This window comes from Chiloscyllium plagiosum, unplaced genomic scaffold, assembly GCF_037043375.1.
Source record: "Chiloscyllium plagiosum isolate Xiang-an unplaced genomic scaffold, Cpla_swu_hap1 HiC_scaffold_12, whole genome shotgun sequence".
NCBI classification, from domain to species: domain Eukaryota; kingdom Metazoa; phylum Chordata; class Chondrichthyes; order Orectolobiformes; family Hemiscylliidae; genus Chiloscyllium; species Chiloscyllium plagiosum.
The window spans coordinates 107,692,020-107,704,991 of record NW_028270150.1 but is presented as its reverse complement, the minus strand read 5'-3'; the positions used below and the strand labels follow the sequence as shown (position 1 = coordinate 107,704,991).

General features: G+C 42.2%; 7 non-coding genes across 7 annotated transcripts; all 7 read right to left on the bottom strand.

The window, feature by feature from the left end:
* Nucleotides 1-145: 145 nt before the first annotated feature.
* On the bottom strand, nt 146-217 carry trnag-ucc (transfer RNA glycine (anticodon UCC)). Its single transcript has one exon. It is a non-coding gene; the product is annotated as a tRNA-Gly (tRNA).
* A 1,946-nt stretch (nt 218-2,163) lies between these two features.
* trnag-ucc (transfer RNA glycine (anticodon UCC)) lies at nt 2,164-2,235 on the bottom strand. Its single transcript has one exon. It is a non-coding gene; the product is annotated as a tRNA-Gly (tRNA).
* Nucleotides 2,236-4,181: 1,946 nt separating this feature from the next.
* On the bottom strand, nt 4,182-4,253 carry trnag-ucc (transfer RNA glycine (anticodon UCC)). Its single transcript has one exon. It is a non-coding gene; the product is annotated as a tRNA-Gly (tRNA).
* Nucleotides 4,254-6,205: 1,952 nt separating this feature from the next.
* On the bottom strand, nt 6,206-6,277 carry trnag-ucc (transfer RNA glycine (anticodon UCC)). Its single transcript has one exon. It is a non-coding gene; the product is annotated as a tRNA-Gly (tRNA).
* Nucleotides 6,278-8,229: 1,952 nt separating this feature from the next.
* On the bottom strand, nt 8,230-8,301 carry trnag-ucc (transfer RNA glycine (anticodon UCC)). Its single transcript has one exon. It is a non-coding gene; the product is annotated as a tRNA-Gly (tRNA).
* A 1,952-nt stretch (nt 8,302-10,253) lies between these two features.
* On the bottom strand, nt 10,254-10,325 carry trnag-ucc (transfer RNA glycine (anticodon UCC)). Its single transcript has one exon. It is a non-coding gene; the product is annotated as a tRNA-Gly (tRNA).
* Nucleotides 10,326-12,271: 1,946 nt separating this feature from the next.
* Nucleotides 12,272-12,343, bottom strand: trnag-ucc (transfer RNA glycine (anticodon UCC)). Its single transcript has one exon. It is a non-coding gene; the product is annotated as a tRNA-Gly (tRNA).
* Between the last annotated feature and the right edge of the window lie 629 nt (nt 12,344-12,972).

Sequence of the window (12,972 nt, the reverse complement as noted above, 5' to 3'; positions counted from 1 at the left end):
CATCCTCAATTTCAAAGTGGTGGCCGCCCTCCAGAGGTTTGGCCCCGTTAATGTGGCTGACTCAAGGTGATGTGCAGATGTGAGTGTTTCATTCCCACTGCTGGAAATGGTCTTTTTGCTGTTGAGTGGTTTAAAAGCTGCAGCTTGCGATGGCCGGGAATCGAACCCGGGTCAACTGCTTGGAAGGCAGCTATGCTCACCACTATACCACCATCGCCACCACAGGCGCGGCTCCAAACATCAGGGAACGTGCAATTCGACCAATAGTTCTTGATTCGAAATTTCGTTCGTTTTTTGATGCAAATTTTCCGGTGAAATAATAGAATTCAGAAGTAATAAAAGATTGAGTTTTACTGATTTGATAGTTTTCATTATACCTTTTAATTCACACTTTTTAACAGTTCGGGAAGCAGAAATCTCTCGAAAAATGTGTATCAATCCGCACTTTGATTCTGTTGATAGATTTGTAGTTTTCTCTGTTACTTTGGAGAAGAGGGGGAGGGTGGAGTGGCAGCTGGGAGGGAGAGAAACCAGGGTAATTTTCAATGTTTGAAAATCAGAGTGTCATACAGCATGGAAACAGATCCTTAGCTCCAACCAGTTTATGCTGACTATATCCCCAAACCCAACTGCAACCACCTGCATGCACTTGAACATTTCCCATTTGCTAGCATTTGGTCATATCTCTCTAAACCTTTCCTATTCATGAACATATCCAAGTGTCTTTTCAACGTTGTAACTATACCTGCGTCCATCTATCTCTGACAGTTCATTGCACACACCAAACACTCGATGTGTAAAAAATTTATCCAACATTTCCTTTTTAAATCCATAATCCCCTTTCCACTCAACAGCAAATCAAAGATCCATCTCAATGCTTTTCACAATAAGTAACTCCCCCAGTCCCTCACTCATAAATCAATGGTCCATTTAAATAAACTGGGAATTGCATTCCTAATGTTTTTAAAATCAATAAATGCCCAGCCCTTATTAATGAATAAACGGTCCTTTTAAATAAACCCTGACCATTCCCAATGTTTGAAGTAAGCAGTAACCATCAGACCCTAATCAGGATGGGTACATGAATAGAAAGGGTTTGGAGGGATATGGGCCAGGTGCTGGCAGGTGGGACTAGATTGGGTTGGACTATCTGGTCGGCATGGACAGTTTGGACCGAAGGGTGTGTTTCCTTGCTGTGCATCTCTATGATTCCACGTGAAGGGGCATCTTAAATCAGAGAGGGATCTGAGTGTGGGGACATGTATTGTTCAAACTTACATTTACTTTCGTATTGGAGAAAGTGAGGACTGCAGGTGCTGGAGATCAGAGCTGAAAATGTGTTGCTGGAAAAGCGCAGCAGGTCAGGCAGCATCCAAGGAGAATCGACGTTTCGGGCATAAGCCGTTCTTCAGGAATCCTGGGCGTATGCCCGAAACGTCGATTCTCCTGTTCATTGGATACTGCCTGACCTGCTGCGCTTTTCCACCAACACATTTTCAGCATTTACTTTCATATATACAAGATAATAAGTAAATTGAGGGGGCAGTTAAGATCTCTTTGTCGGTTCATGTTGACCAGTCTGTAGAGAGGATGATATCTGTGGAACCAGAGATCGTTTACTGAATCCCAACGTTCTCCAGATCAAATCCCCTTTCACAGCTTTGCTGTGTAGCTCACCAGCTGATGTAGATCTCCCCACAGTCTGCAGACAGCTTCCCCAAAACCGATGACGAATGTTTTATCATCTGCAAATTCGATATCCGACACCAATTCCACAACAGTGATATATACACCAGGCAAACAGGTGACTAATTTCGATTAAAAAATAAAATAACCGATCTGATATAATAAATAATGCTGTGCCCATAAACAATGGACTGCCCGCCCACTTTTCACTTGATATTAGGCTGCATTTCACCAAAAGAAAACTGAGAGTAATGTTGAAAAGAGTGAAATCTTGAAATAAAATGAAAAGCTCAGGATTTCTGTCATGACACCAGTTAATTTGAAACGGGTATCATCCTCAATTTCAAAGTGGTGGCCGCCCTCCAGAGGTTTGGCCCCGTTAATGTGGCTGACTCAAGGTGATGTGCAGATGTGAGTGTTTCATTCCCACTGCTGGAAATGGTCTTTTTGCTGTTGAGTGGTTTAAAAGCTGCAGCTTGCGATGGCCGGGAATCGAACCCGGGTCAACTGCTTGGAAGGCAGCTATGCTCACCACTATACCACCATCGCCACCACAGGCACGGCTCCAAACATCAGGGAACGTGCAATTCGACCAATAGTTCTTGATTCGAAATTTCGTTCGTTTTTTGATGCAAATTTTCCGGTGAAATAATAGAATTCAGAAGTAATAAAAGATTGAGTTTTACTGATTTGATAGTTTTCATTATACCTTTTAATTCACACTTTTTAACAGTTCGGGAAGCAGAAATCTCTCGAAAAATGTGTATCAATCCGCACTTTGATTCTGTTGATAGATTTGTAGTTTTCTCTGTTACTTTGGAGAAGAGGGGGAGGGTGGAGTGGCAGCTGGGAGGGAGAGAAACCAGGGTAATTTTCAATGTTTGAAAATCAGAGTGTCATACAGCATGGAAACAGATCCTTAGCTCCAACCAGTTTATGCTGACTATATCCCCAAACCCAACTGCAACCACCTGCATGCACTTGAACATTTCCCATTTGCTAGCATTTGGTCATATCTCTCTAAACCTTTCCTATTCATGAACATATCCAAGTGTCTTTTCAACGTTGTAACTATACCTGCGTCCATCTATCTCTGACAGTTCATTACACACACCAAACACTCGATGTGTAATAAATTTATCCCTCATTTCCTTTTTAAATCCATAATCCCCTTTCCACTCAACAGCAAATCAAAGATCCATCTCAATGCTTTTCACAATAAGTAACTCCCCCAGTCCCTCACTCATAAATCAATGGTCCATTTAAACAAACTGGGAATTGCATTCCTAATGTTTTTAAAATCAATAAATGCCCAGCCCTTATTAATGAATAAACGGTCCTTTTAAATAAACCCTGACCATTCCCAATGTTTGAAGTAAGCAGTAACCATCAGACCCTAATCAGGATGGGTATATGAATAGAAAGGGTTTGGAGGGATATGGGCCAGGTGCTGGCAGGTGGGACTAGATTGGGTTGGACTATCTGGTCGGCATGGACAGTTTGGACCGAAGGGTGTGTTTCCTTGCTGTGCATCTCTATGATTCCACGTGAAGGGGCATCTTAAATCAGAGAGGGATCTGAGTGTGGGGACATGTATTGTTCAAACTTACATTTACTTTCGTATTGGAGAAAGTGAGGACTGCAGGTGCTGGAGATCAGAGCTGAAAATGTGTTGCTGGAAAAGCGCAGCAGGTCAGGCAGCATCCAAGGAGAATCGACGTTTCGGGCATAAGCCGTTCTTCAGGAATCCTGGGCGTATGCCCGAAACGTCGATTCTCCTGTTCATTGGATACTGCCTGACCTGCTGCGCTTTTCCACCAACACATTTTCAGCATTTACTTTCATATACACAAGATAATAAGTAAATTGAGGGGGCAGTTAAGATCTCTTTGTCGGTTCATGTTGACCAGTCTGTAGAGAGGATGATATCTGTGGAACCAGAGATCGTTTACTGAATCCCAACGTTCTCCAGATCAAATCCCCTTTCACAGCTTTGCTGTGTAGCTCACCAGCTGATGTAGATCTCCCCACAGTCTGCAGACAGCTTCCCCAAAACCAATGACGAATGTTTTATCATCTGCAAATTCGATATCCGACACCAATTCCACAACAGTGATATATACACCAGGCAAACAGGTGACTAATTTCGATTAAAAAATAAAATAACCGATCTGATATCATAAATAATGCTGTGCCCATAAACAATGGACTGCCCACCCACTTTTCACTTGATATTAGGCTGCATTTCACCAAAAGAAAACTGAGAGTAATGTTGAAAAGAGTGAAATCTTGAAATAAAATGAAAAGCTCAGGATTTCTGTCATGACACCAGTTAATTTGAAACGGGTATCATCCTCAATTTCAAAGTGGTGGCCGCCCTCCAGAGGTTTGGCCCCGTTAATGTGGCTGACTCAAGGTGATGTGCAGATGTGAGTGTTTCATTCCCACTGCTGGAAATGGTCTTTTTGCTGTTGAGTGGTTTAAAAGCTGCAGCTTGCGATGGCCGGGAATCGAACCCGGGTCAACTGCTTGGAAGGCAGCTATGCTCACCACTATACCACCATCGCCACCACAGGCGCGGCTCCAAACATCAGGGAACGTGCAATTCGACCAATAGTTCTTGATTCGAAATTTCGTTCGTTTTTTGATGCAAATTTTCCGGTGAAATAATAGAATTCAGAAGTAATAAAAGATTGAGTTTTACTGATTTGATAGTTTTCATTATACCTTTTAATTCACACTTTTTAACAGTTCGGGAAGCAGAAATCTCTCGAAAAATGTGTATCAATCCGCACTTTGATTCTATTGATAGATTTGTAGTTTTCTCTGTTACTTTGGAGAAGAGGGGGAGGGTGGAGTGGCAGCTGGGAGGGAGAGAAACCAGGGTAATTTTCAATGTTTGAAAATCAGAGTGTCATACAGCATGGAAACAGATCCTTAGCTCCAACCAGTTTATGCTGACTATATCCCCAAACCCAACTGCAACCACCTGCATGCACTTGAACATTTCCCATTTGCTAGCATTTGGTCATATCTCTCTAAACCTTTCCTATTCATGAACATATCCAAGTGTCTTTTCAACGTTGTAACTATACCTGCGTCCATCTATCTCTGACAGTTCATTGCACACACCAAACACTCGATGTGTAAAAAATTTATCCCTCATTTCCTTTTTAAATCCATAATCCCCTTTCCACTCAACAGCAAATCAAAGATCCATCTCAATGCTTTTCACAATAAGTAACTCCCCCAGTCCCTCACTCATAAATCAATGGTCCATTTAAACAAACTGGGAATTGCATTCCTAATGTTTTTAAAATCAATAAATGCCCAGCCCTTATTAATGAATAAACGGTCCTTTTAAATAAACCCTGACCATTCCCAATGTTTGAAGTAAGCAGTAACCATCAGACCCTAATCAGAATGGGTACATGAATAGAAAGGGTTTGGAGGGATATGGGCCAGGTGCTGGCAGGTGGGACTAGATTGGGTTGGACTATCTGGTCGGCATGGACAGTTTGGACCGAAGGGTGTGTTTCCTTGCTGTGCATCTCTATGATTCCACGTGAAGGGGCATCTTAAATCAGAGAGGGATCTGAGTGTGGGGACATGTATTGTTCAAACTTACATTTACTTTCGTATTGGAGAAAGTGAGGACTGCAGGTGCTGGAGATCAGAGCTGAAAATGTGTTGCTGGAAAAGCGCAGCAGGTCAGGCAGCATCCAAGGAACAGGAGAATCGACGTTTCGGGCATAAGCCGTTCTTCAGGAATCCTGGGCGTATGCCCGAAACGTCGATTCTCCTGTTCATTGGATACTGCCTGACCTGCTGCGCTTTTCCACCAACACATTTTCAGCATTTACTTTCATATACACAAGATAATAAGTAAATTGAGGGGGCAGTTAAGATCTCTTTGTCGGTTCATGTTGACCAGTCTGTAGAGAGGATGATATCTGTGGAACCAGAGATCGTTTACTGAATCCCAACGTTCTCCAGATCAAATCCCCTTTCACAGCTTTGCTGTGTAGCTCACCAGCTGATGTAGATCTCCCCACAGTCTGCAGACAGCTTCCCCAAAACCAATGACGAATGTTTTATCATCTGCAAATTCGATATCCGACACCAATTCCACAACAGTGATATATACACCAGGCAAACAGGTGACTAATTTCGATTAAAAAATAAAATAACCGATCTGATATCATAAATAATGCTGTGCCCATAAACAATGGACTGCCCACCCACTTTTCACTTGATATTAGGCTGCATTTCACCAAAAGAAAACTGAGAGTAATGTTGAAAAGAGTGAAATCTTGAAATAAAATGAAAAGCTCAGGATTTCTGTCATGACACCAGTTAATTTGAAACGGGTATCATCCTCAATTTCAAAGTGGTGGCCGCCCTCCAGAGGTTTGGCCCCGTTAATGTGGCTGACTCAAGGTGATGTGCAGATGTGAGTGTTTCATTCCCACTGCTGGAAATGGTCTTTTTGCTGTTGAGTGGTTTAAAAGCTGCAGCTTGCGATGGCCGGGAATCGAACCCGGGTCAACTGCTTGGAAGGCAGCTATGCTCACCACTATACCACCATCGCCACCACAGGCACGGCTCCAAACATCAGGGAACGTGCAATTCGACCAATAGTTCTTGATTCGAAATTTCGTTCGTTTTTTGATGCAAATTTTCCGGTGAAATAATAGAATTCAGAAGTAATAAAAGATTGAGTTTTACTGATTTGATAGTTTTCATTATACCTTTTAATTCACACTTTTTAACAGTTCGGGAAGCAGAAATCTCTCGAAAAATGTGTATCAATCCGCACTTTGATTCTGTTGATAGATTTGTAGTTTTCTCTGTTACTTTGGAGAAGAGGGGGAGGGTGGAGTGGCAGCTGGGAGGGTGAGAAACCAGGGTAATTTTCAATGTTTTAAAATCAGAGTGTCATACAGCATGGAAACAGATCCTTAGCTCCAACCAGTTTATGCTGACTATATCCCCAAACCCAACTGCAACCACCTGCATGCACTTGAACATTTCCCATTTGCTAACATTTGGTCATATCTCTCTAAACCTTTCCTATTCATGAACATATCCAAGTGTCTTTTCAACGTTGTAACTATACCTGCGTCCATCTATCTCTGACAGTTCATTGCACACACCAAACACTCGATGTGTAAAAAATTTATCCCTCATTTCCTTTTTAAATCCATAATCCCCTTTCCACTCAACAGCAAATCAAAGATCCATCTCAATGCTTTTCACAATAAGTAACTCCCCCAGTCCCTCACTCATAAATCAATGGTCCATTTAAACAAACTGGGAATTGCATTCCTAATGTTTTTAAAATCAATAAATGCCCAGCCCTTATTAATGAATAAACGGTCCTTTTAAATAAACCCTGACCATTCCCAATGTTTGAAGTAAGCAGTAACCATCAGACCCTAATCAGGATGGGTACATGAATAGAAAGGGTTTGGAGGGATATGGGCCAGGTGCTGGCAGGTGGAACTAGATTGGGTTGGACTATCTGGTCGGCATGGACAGTTTGGACCGAAGGGTGCGTTTCCTTGCTGTGCATCTCTATGATTCCACGTGAAGGGGCATCTTAAATCAGAGAGGGATCTGAGTGTGGGGACATGTATTGTTCAAACTTACATTTACTTTCGTATTGGAGAAAGTGAGGACTGCAGGTGCTGGAGATCAGAGCTGAAAATGTGTTGCTGGGAAAGCGCAGCAGGTCAGGCAGCATCCAAGGAACAGGAGAATCGACGTTTCGGGCATAAGCCGTTCTTCAGAAATCCTGGGCGTATGCCCGAAACGTCGATTCTCCTGTTCATTGGATACTGCCTGACCTGCTGCGCTTTTCCACCAACACATTTTCAGCATTTACTTTCATATACACAAGATAATAAGTAAATTGAGGGGGCAGTTAAGATCTCTTTGTCGGTTCATGTTGACCAGTCTGTAGAGAGGATGATATCTGTGGAACCAGAGATCGTTTACTGAATCCCAACGTTCTCCAGATCAAATCCCCTTTCACAGCTTTGCTGTGTAGCTCACCAGCTGATGTAGATCTCCCCACAGTCTGCAGACAGCTTCCCCAAAACCAATGACGAATGTTTTATCATCTGCAAATTCGATATCCGACACCAATTCCACAACAGTGATATATACACCAGGCAAACAGGTGACTAATTTCGATTAAAAAATAAAATAACCGATCTGATATAATAAATAATGCTGTGCCCATAAACAATGGACTGCCCACCCACTTTTCACTTGATATTAGGCTGCATTTCACCAAAAGAAAACTGAGAGTAATGTTGAAAAGAGTGAAATCTTGAAATAAAATGAAAAGCTCAGGATTTCTGTCATGACACCAGTTAATTTGAAACGGGTATCATCCTCAATTTCAAAGTGGTGGCCGCCCTCCAGAGGTTTGGCCCCGTTCATGTGGCTGACTCAAGGTGATGTGCAGATGTGAGTGTTTCATTCCCACTGCTGGAAATGGTCTTTTTGCTGTTGAGTGGTTTAAAAGCTGCAGCTTGCGATGGCCGGGAATCGAACCCGGGTCAACTGCTTGGAAGGCAGCTATGCTCACCACTATACCACCATCGCCACCACAGGCGCGGCTCCAAACATCAGGGAACGTGCAATTCGACCAATAGTTCTTGATTCGAAATTTCGTTCGTTTTTTGATGCAAATTTTCCGGTGAAATAATAGAATTCAGAAGTAATAAAAGATTGAGTTTTACTGATTTGATAGTTTTCATTATACCTTTTAATTCACACTTTTTAACAGTTCGGGAAGCAGAAATCTCTCGAAAAATGTGTATCAATCCGCACTTTGATTCTGTTGATAGATTTGTAGTTTTCTCTGTTACTTTGGAGAAGAGGGGGAGGGTGGAGTGGCAGCTGGGAGGGTGAGAAACCAGGGTAATTTTCAATGTTTTAAAATCAGAGTGTCATACAGCATGGAAACAGATCCTTAGCTCCAACCAGTTTATGCTGACTATATCCCCAAACCCAACTGCAACCACCTGCATGCACTTGAACATTTCCCATTTGCTAGCATTTGGTCATATCTCTCTAAACCTTTCCTATTCATGAACATATCCAAGTGTCTTTTCAACGTTGTAACTATACCTGCGTCCATCTATCTCTGACAGTTCATTGCACACACCAAACACTCGATGTGTAAAAAATTTATCCCTCATTTCCTTTTTAAATCCATAATCCCCTTTCCACTCAACAGCAAATCAAAGATCCATCTCAATGCTTTTCACAATAAGTAACTCCCCCAGTCCCTCACTCATAAATCAATGGTCCATTTAAACAAACTGGGAATTGCATTCCTAATGTTTTTAAAATCAATAAATGCCCAGCCCTTATTAATGAATAAACGGTCCTTTTAAATAAACCCTGACCATTCCCAATGTTTGAAGTAAGCAGTAACCATCAGACCCTAATCAGGATGGGTACATGAATAGAAAGGGTTTGGAGGGATATGGGCCAGGTGCTGGCAGGTGGGACTAGATTGGGTTGGACTATCTGGTCGGCATGGACAGTTTGGACCGAAGGGTGTGTTTCCTTGCTGTGCATCTCTATGATTCCACGTGAAGGGGCATCTTAAATCAGAGAGGGATCTGAGTGTGGGGACATGTATTGTTCAAACTTACATTTACTTTCGTATTGGAGAAAGTGAGGACTGCAGGTGCTGGAGATCAGAGCTGAAAATGTGTTGCTGGAAAAGCGCAGCAGGTCAGGCAGCATCCAAGGAACAGGAGAATCGACGTTTCGGGCATAAGCCGTTCTTCAGGAATCCTGGGCGTATGCCCGAAACGTCAATTCTCCTGTTCATTGGATACTGCCTGACCTGCTGCGCTTTTCCACCAACACATTTTCAGCATTTACTTTCATATACACAAGATAATAAGTAAATTGAGGGGGCAGTTAAGATCTCTTTGTCGGTTCATGTTGACCAGTCTGTAGAGAGGATGATATCTGTGGAACCAGAGATCGTTTACTGAATCCCAACGTTCTCCAGATCAAATCCCCTTTCACAGCTTTGCTGTGTAGCTCACCAGCTGATGTAGATCTCCCCACAGTCTGCAGACAGCTTCCCCAAAACCAATGACGAATGTTTTATCATCTGCAAATTCGATATCCGACACCAATTCCACAACAGTGATATATACACCAGGCAAACAGGTGACTAATTTCGATTAAAAAATAAAATAACCGATCTGATATAATAAATAATGCTGTGCCCATAAACAATGGACTGCCCACCGACTTTTCACTTGATATTAGGCTGCATTTCACCAAAAGAAAACTGAGAGTAATGTTGAAAAGAGTGAAATCTTGAAATAAAATGAAAAGCTCAGGATTTCTGTCATGACACCAGTTAATTTGAAACGGGTATCATCCTCAATTTCAAAGTGGTGGCCGCCCTCCAGAGGTTTGGCCCCGTTAATGTGGCTGACTCAAAGTGATGTGCAGATGTGAGTGTTTCATTCCCACTGCTGGAAATGGTCTTTTTGCTGTTGAGTGGTTTAAAAGCTGCAGCTTGCGATGGCCGGGAATCGAACCCGGGTCAACTGCTTGGAAGGCAGCTATGCTCACCACTATACCACCATCGCCACCACAGGCGCGGCTCCAAACATCAGGGAACGTGCAATTCGACCAATAGTTCTTGATTCGAAATTTCGTTCGTTTTTTGATGCAAATTTTCCGGTGAAATAATAGAATTCAGAAGTAATAAAAGATTGAGTTTTACTGATTTGATAGTTTTCATTATACCTTTTAATTCACACTTTTTAACAGTTCGGGAAGCAGAAATCTCTCGAAAAATGTGTATCAATCCGCACTTTGATTCTGTTGATAGATTTGTAGTTTTCTCTGTTACTTTGGAGAAGAGGGGGAGGGTGGAGTGGCAGCTGGGAGGGAGAGAAACCAGGGTAATTTTCAATGTTTGAAAATCAGAGTGTCATACAGCATGGAAACAGATCCTTAGCTCCAACCAGTTTATGCTGACTATATCCCCAAACCCAACTGCAACCACCTGCATGCACTTGAACATTTCCCATTTGCTAGCATTTGGTCATATCTCTCTAAACCTTTCCTATTCATGAACATATCCAAGTGTCTTTTCAACGTTGTAACTATACCTGCGTCCATCTATCTCTGACAGTTCATTGCACACACCAAACACTCGATGTGTAAAAAATTTATCCCTCATTTCCTTTTTAAATCCATAATCCCCTTTCCACTCAACAGCAAATCAAAGATCCATCTCAATGCTTTTCACAATAAGTAACTCCCCCAGTCCCTCACTCATAAATCAATGGTCCATTTAAACAAACTGGGAATTGCATTCCTAATGTTTTTAAAATCAATAAATGCCCAGCCCTTATTAATGAATAAACGGTCCTTTTAAATAAACCCTGACCATTCCCAATGTTTGAAGTAAGCAGTAACCATCAGACCCTAATCAAGATGGGTACATGAATAGAAAGGGTTTGGAGGGATATGGGCCAGTTGCTGGCAGGTGGGACTAGACTGGGTTGCACTATCTGGTCGGCATGGACAGTTTGGACCGAAGGGTGTGTTTCCTTGCTGTGCATCTCTATGATTCCACGTGAAGGGGCATCTTAAATCAGAGAGGGATCTGAGTGTGGGGACATGTATTGTTCAAACTTACATTTACTTTCGTATTGGAGAAAGTGAGGACTGCAGGTGCTGGAGATCAGAGCTGAAAATGTGTTGCTGGAAAAGCGCAGCAGGTCAGGCAGCATCCAAGGAGAATCGACGTTTCGGGCATAAGCCGTTCTTCAGGAATCCTGGGCGTATGCCCGAAACGTCGATTCTCCTGTTCATTGGATACTGCCTGACCTGCTGCGCTTTTCCACCAACACATTTTCAGCATTTACTTTCATATACACAAGATAATAAGTAAATTGAGGGGGCAGTTAAGATCTCTTTGTCGGTTCATGTTGACCAGTCTGTAGAGAGGATGATATCTGTGGAACCAGAGATCGTTTACTGAATCCCAACGTTCTCCAGATCAAATCCCCTTTCACAGCTTTGCTGTGTAGCTCACCAGCTGATGTAGATCTCCCCACAGTCTGCAGACAGCTTCCCCAAAACCAATGACGAATGTTTTATCATCTGCAAATTCGATATCCGACACCAATTCCACAACAGTGATATATACACCAGGCAAACAGGTGACTAATTTCGATTAAAAAATAAAATAACCGATCTGATATAATAAATAATGCTGTGCCCATAAACAATGGACTGCCCACCCACTTTTCACTTGATATTAGGCTGCATTTCACCAAAAGAAAACTGAGAGTAATGTTGAAAAGAGTGAAATCTTGAAATAAAATGAAAAGCTCAGGATTTCTGTCATGACACCAGTTAATTTGAAACGGGTATCATCCTCAATTTCAAAGTGGTGGCCGCCCTCCAGAGGTTTGGCCCCGTTAATGTGGCTGACTCAAGGTGATGTGCAGATGTGAGTGTTTCATTCCCACTGATGGAAATGGTCTTTTTGCTGTTGAGTGGTTTAAAAGCTGCAGCTTGCGATGGCCGGGAATCGAACCCAGGTCAACTGCTTGGAAGGCAGCTATGCTCACCACTATACCACCATCGCCACCACAGGCGCGGCTCCAAACATCAGGGAACGTGCAATTCGACCAATAGTTCTTGATTCGAAATTTCGTTCGTTTTTTGATGCAAATTTTCCGGTGAAATAATAGAATTCAGAAGTAATAAAAGATTGAGTTTTACTGATTTGATAGTTTTCATTATACCTTTTAATTCACACTTTTTAACAGTTCGGGAAGCAGAAATCTCTCGAAAAATGTGTATCAATCCGCACTTTGATTCTGTTGATAGATTTGTAGTTTTCTCTGTTACTTTGGAGAAGAGGGGGAGGGTGGAGTGGCAGCTGGGAGGGAGAGAAACCAGGGTAATTTTCAATGTTTGAAAATCAGAGTGTCATACAGCATGGAAACAGATCCTTAGCTCCAACCAGTTTATGCTGACTATATCCCCAAACCCAACTGCAACCACCTGCATGCACTTGAACATTTCCCATTTGCTAGCATTTGGTCATATCTCTCTAAACCTTTCCTATTCATGAACATATCCAAGTGTCTTTTCAACGTTGTAACTATACCTGCGTCCATCTATCTCTGACAGTTCATTGCACGCACCAAACACTCGATGTGTAAAAAATTTATCCCTCATTTCCTTTTTAAATCCATAATCCCCTTTCCA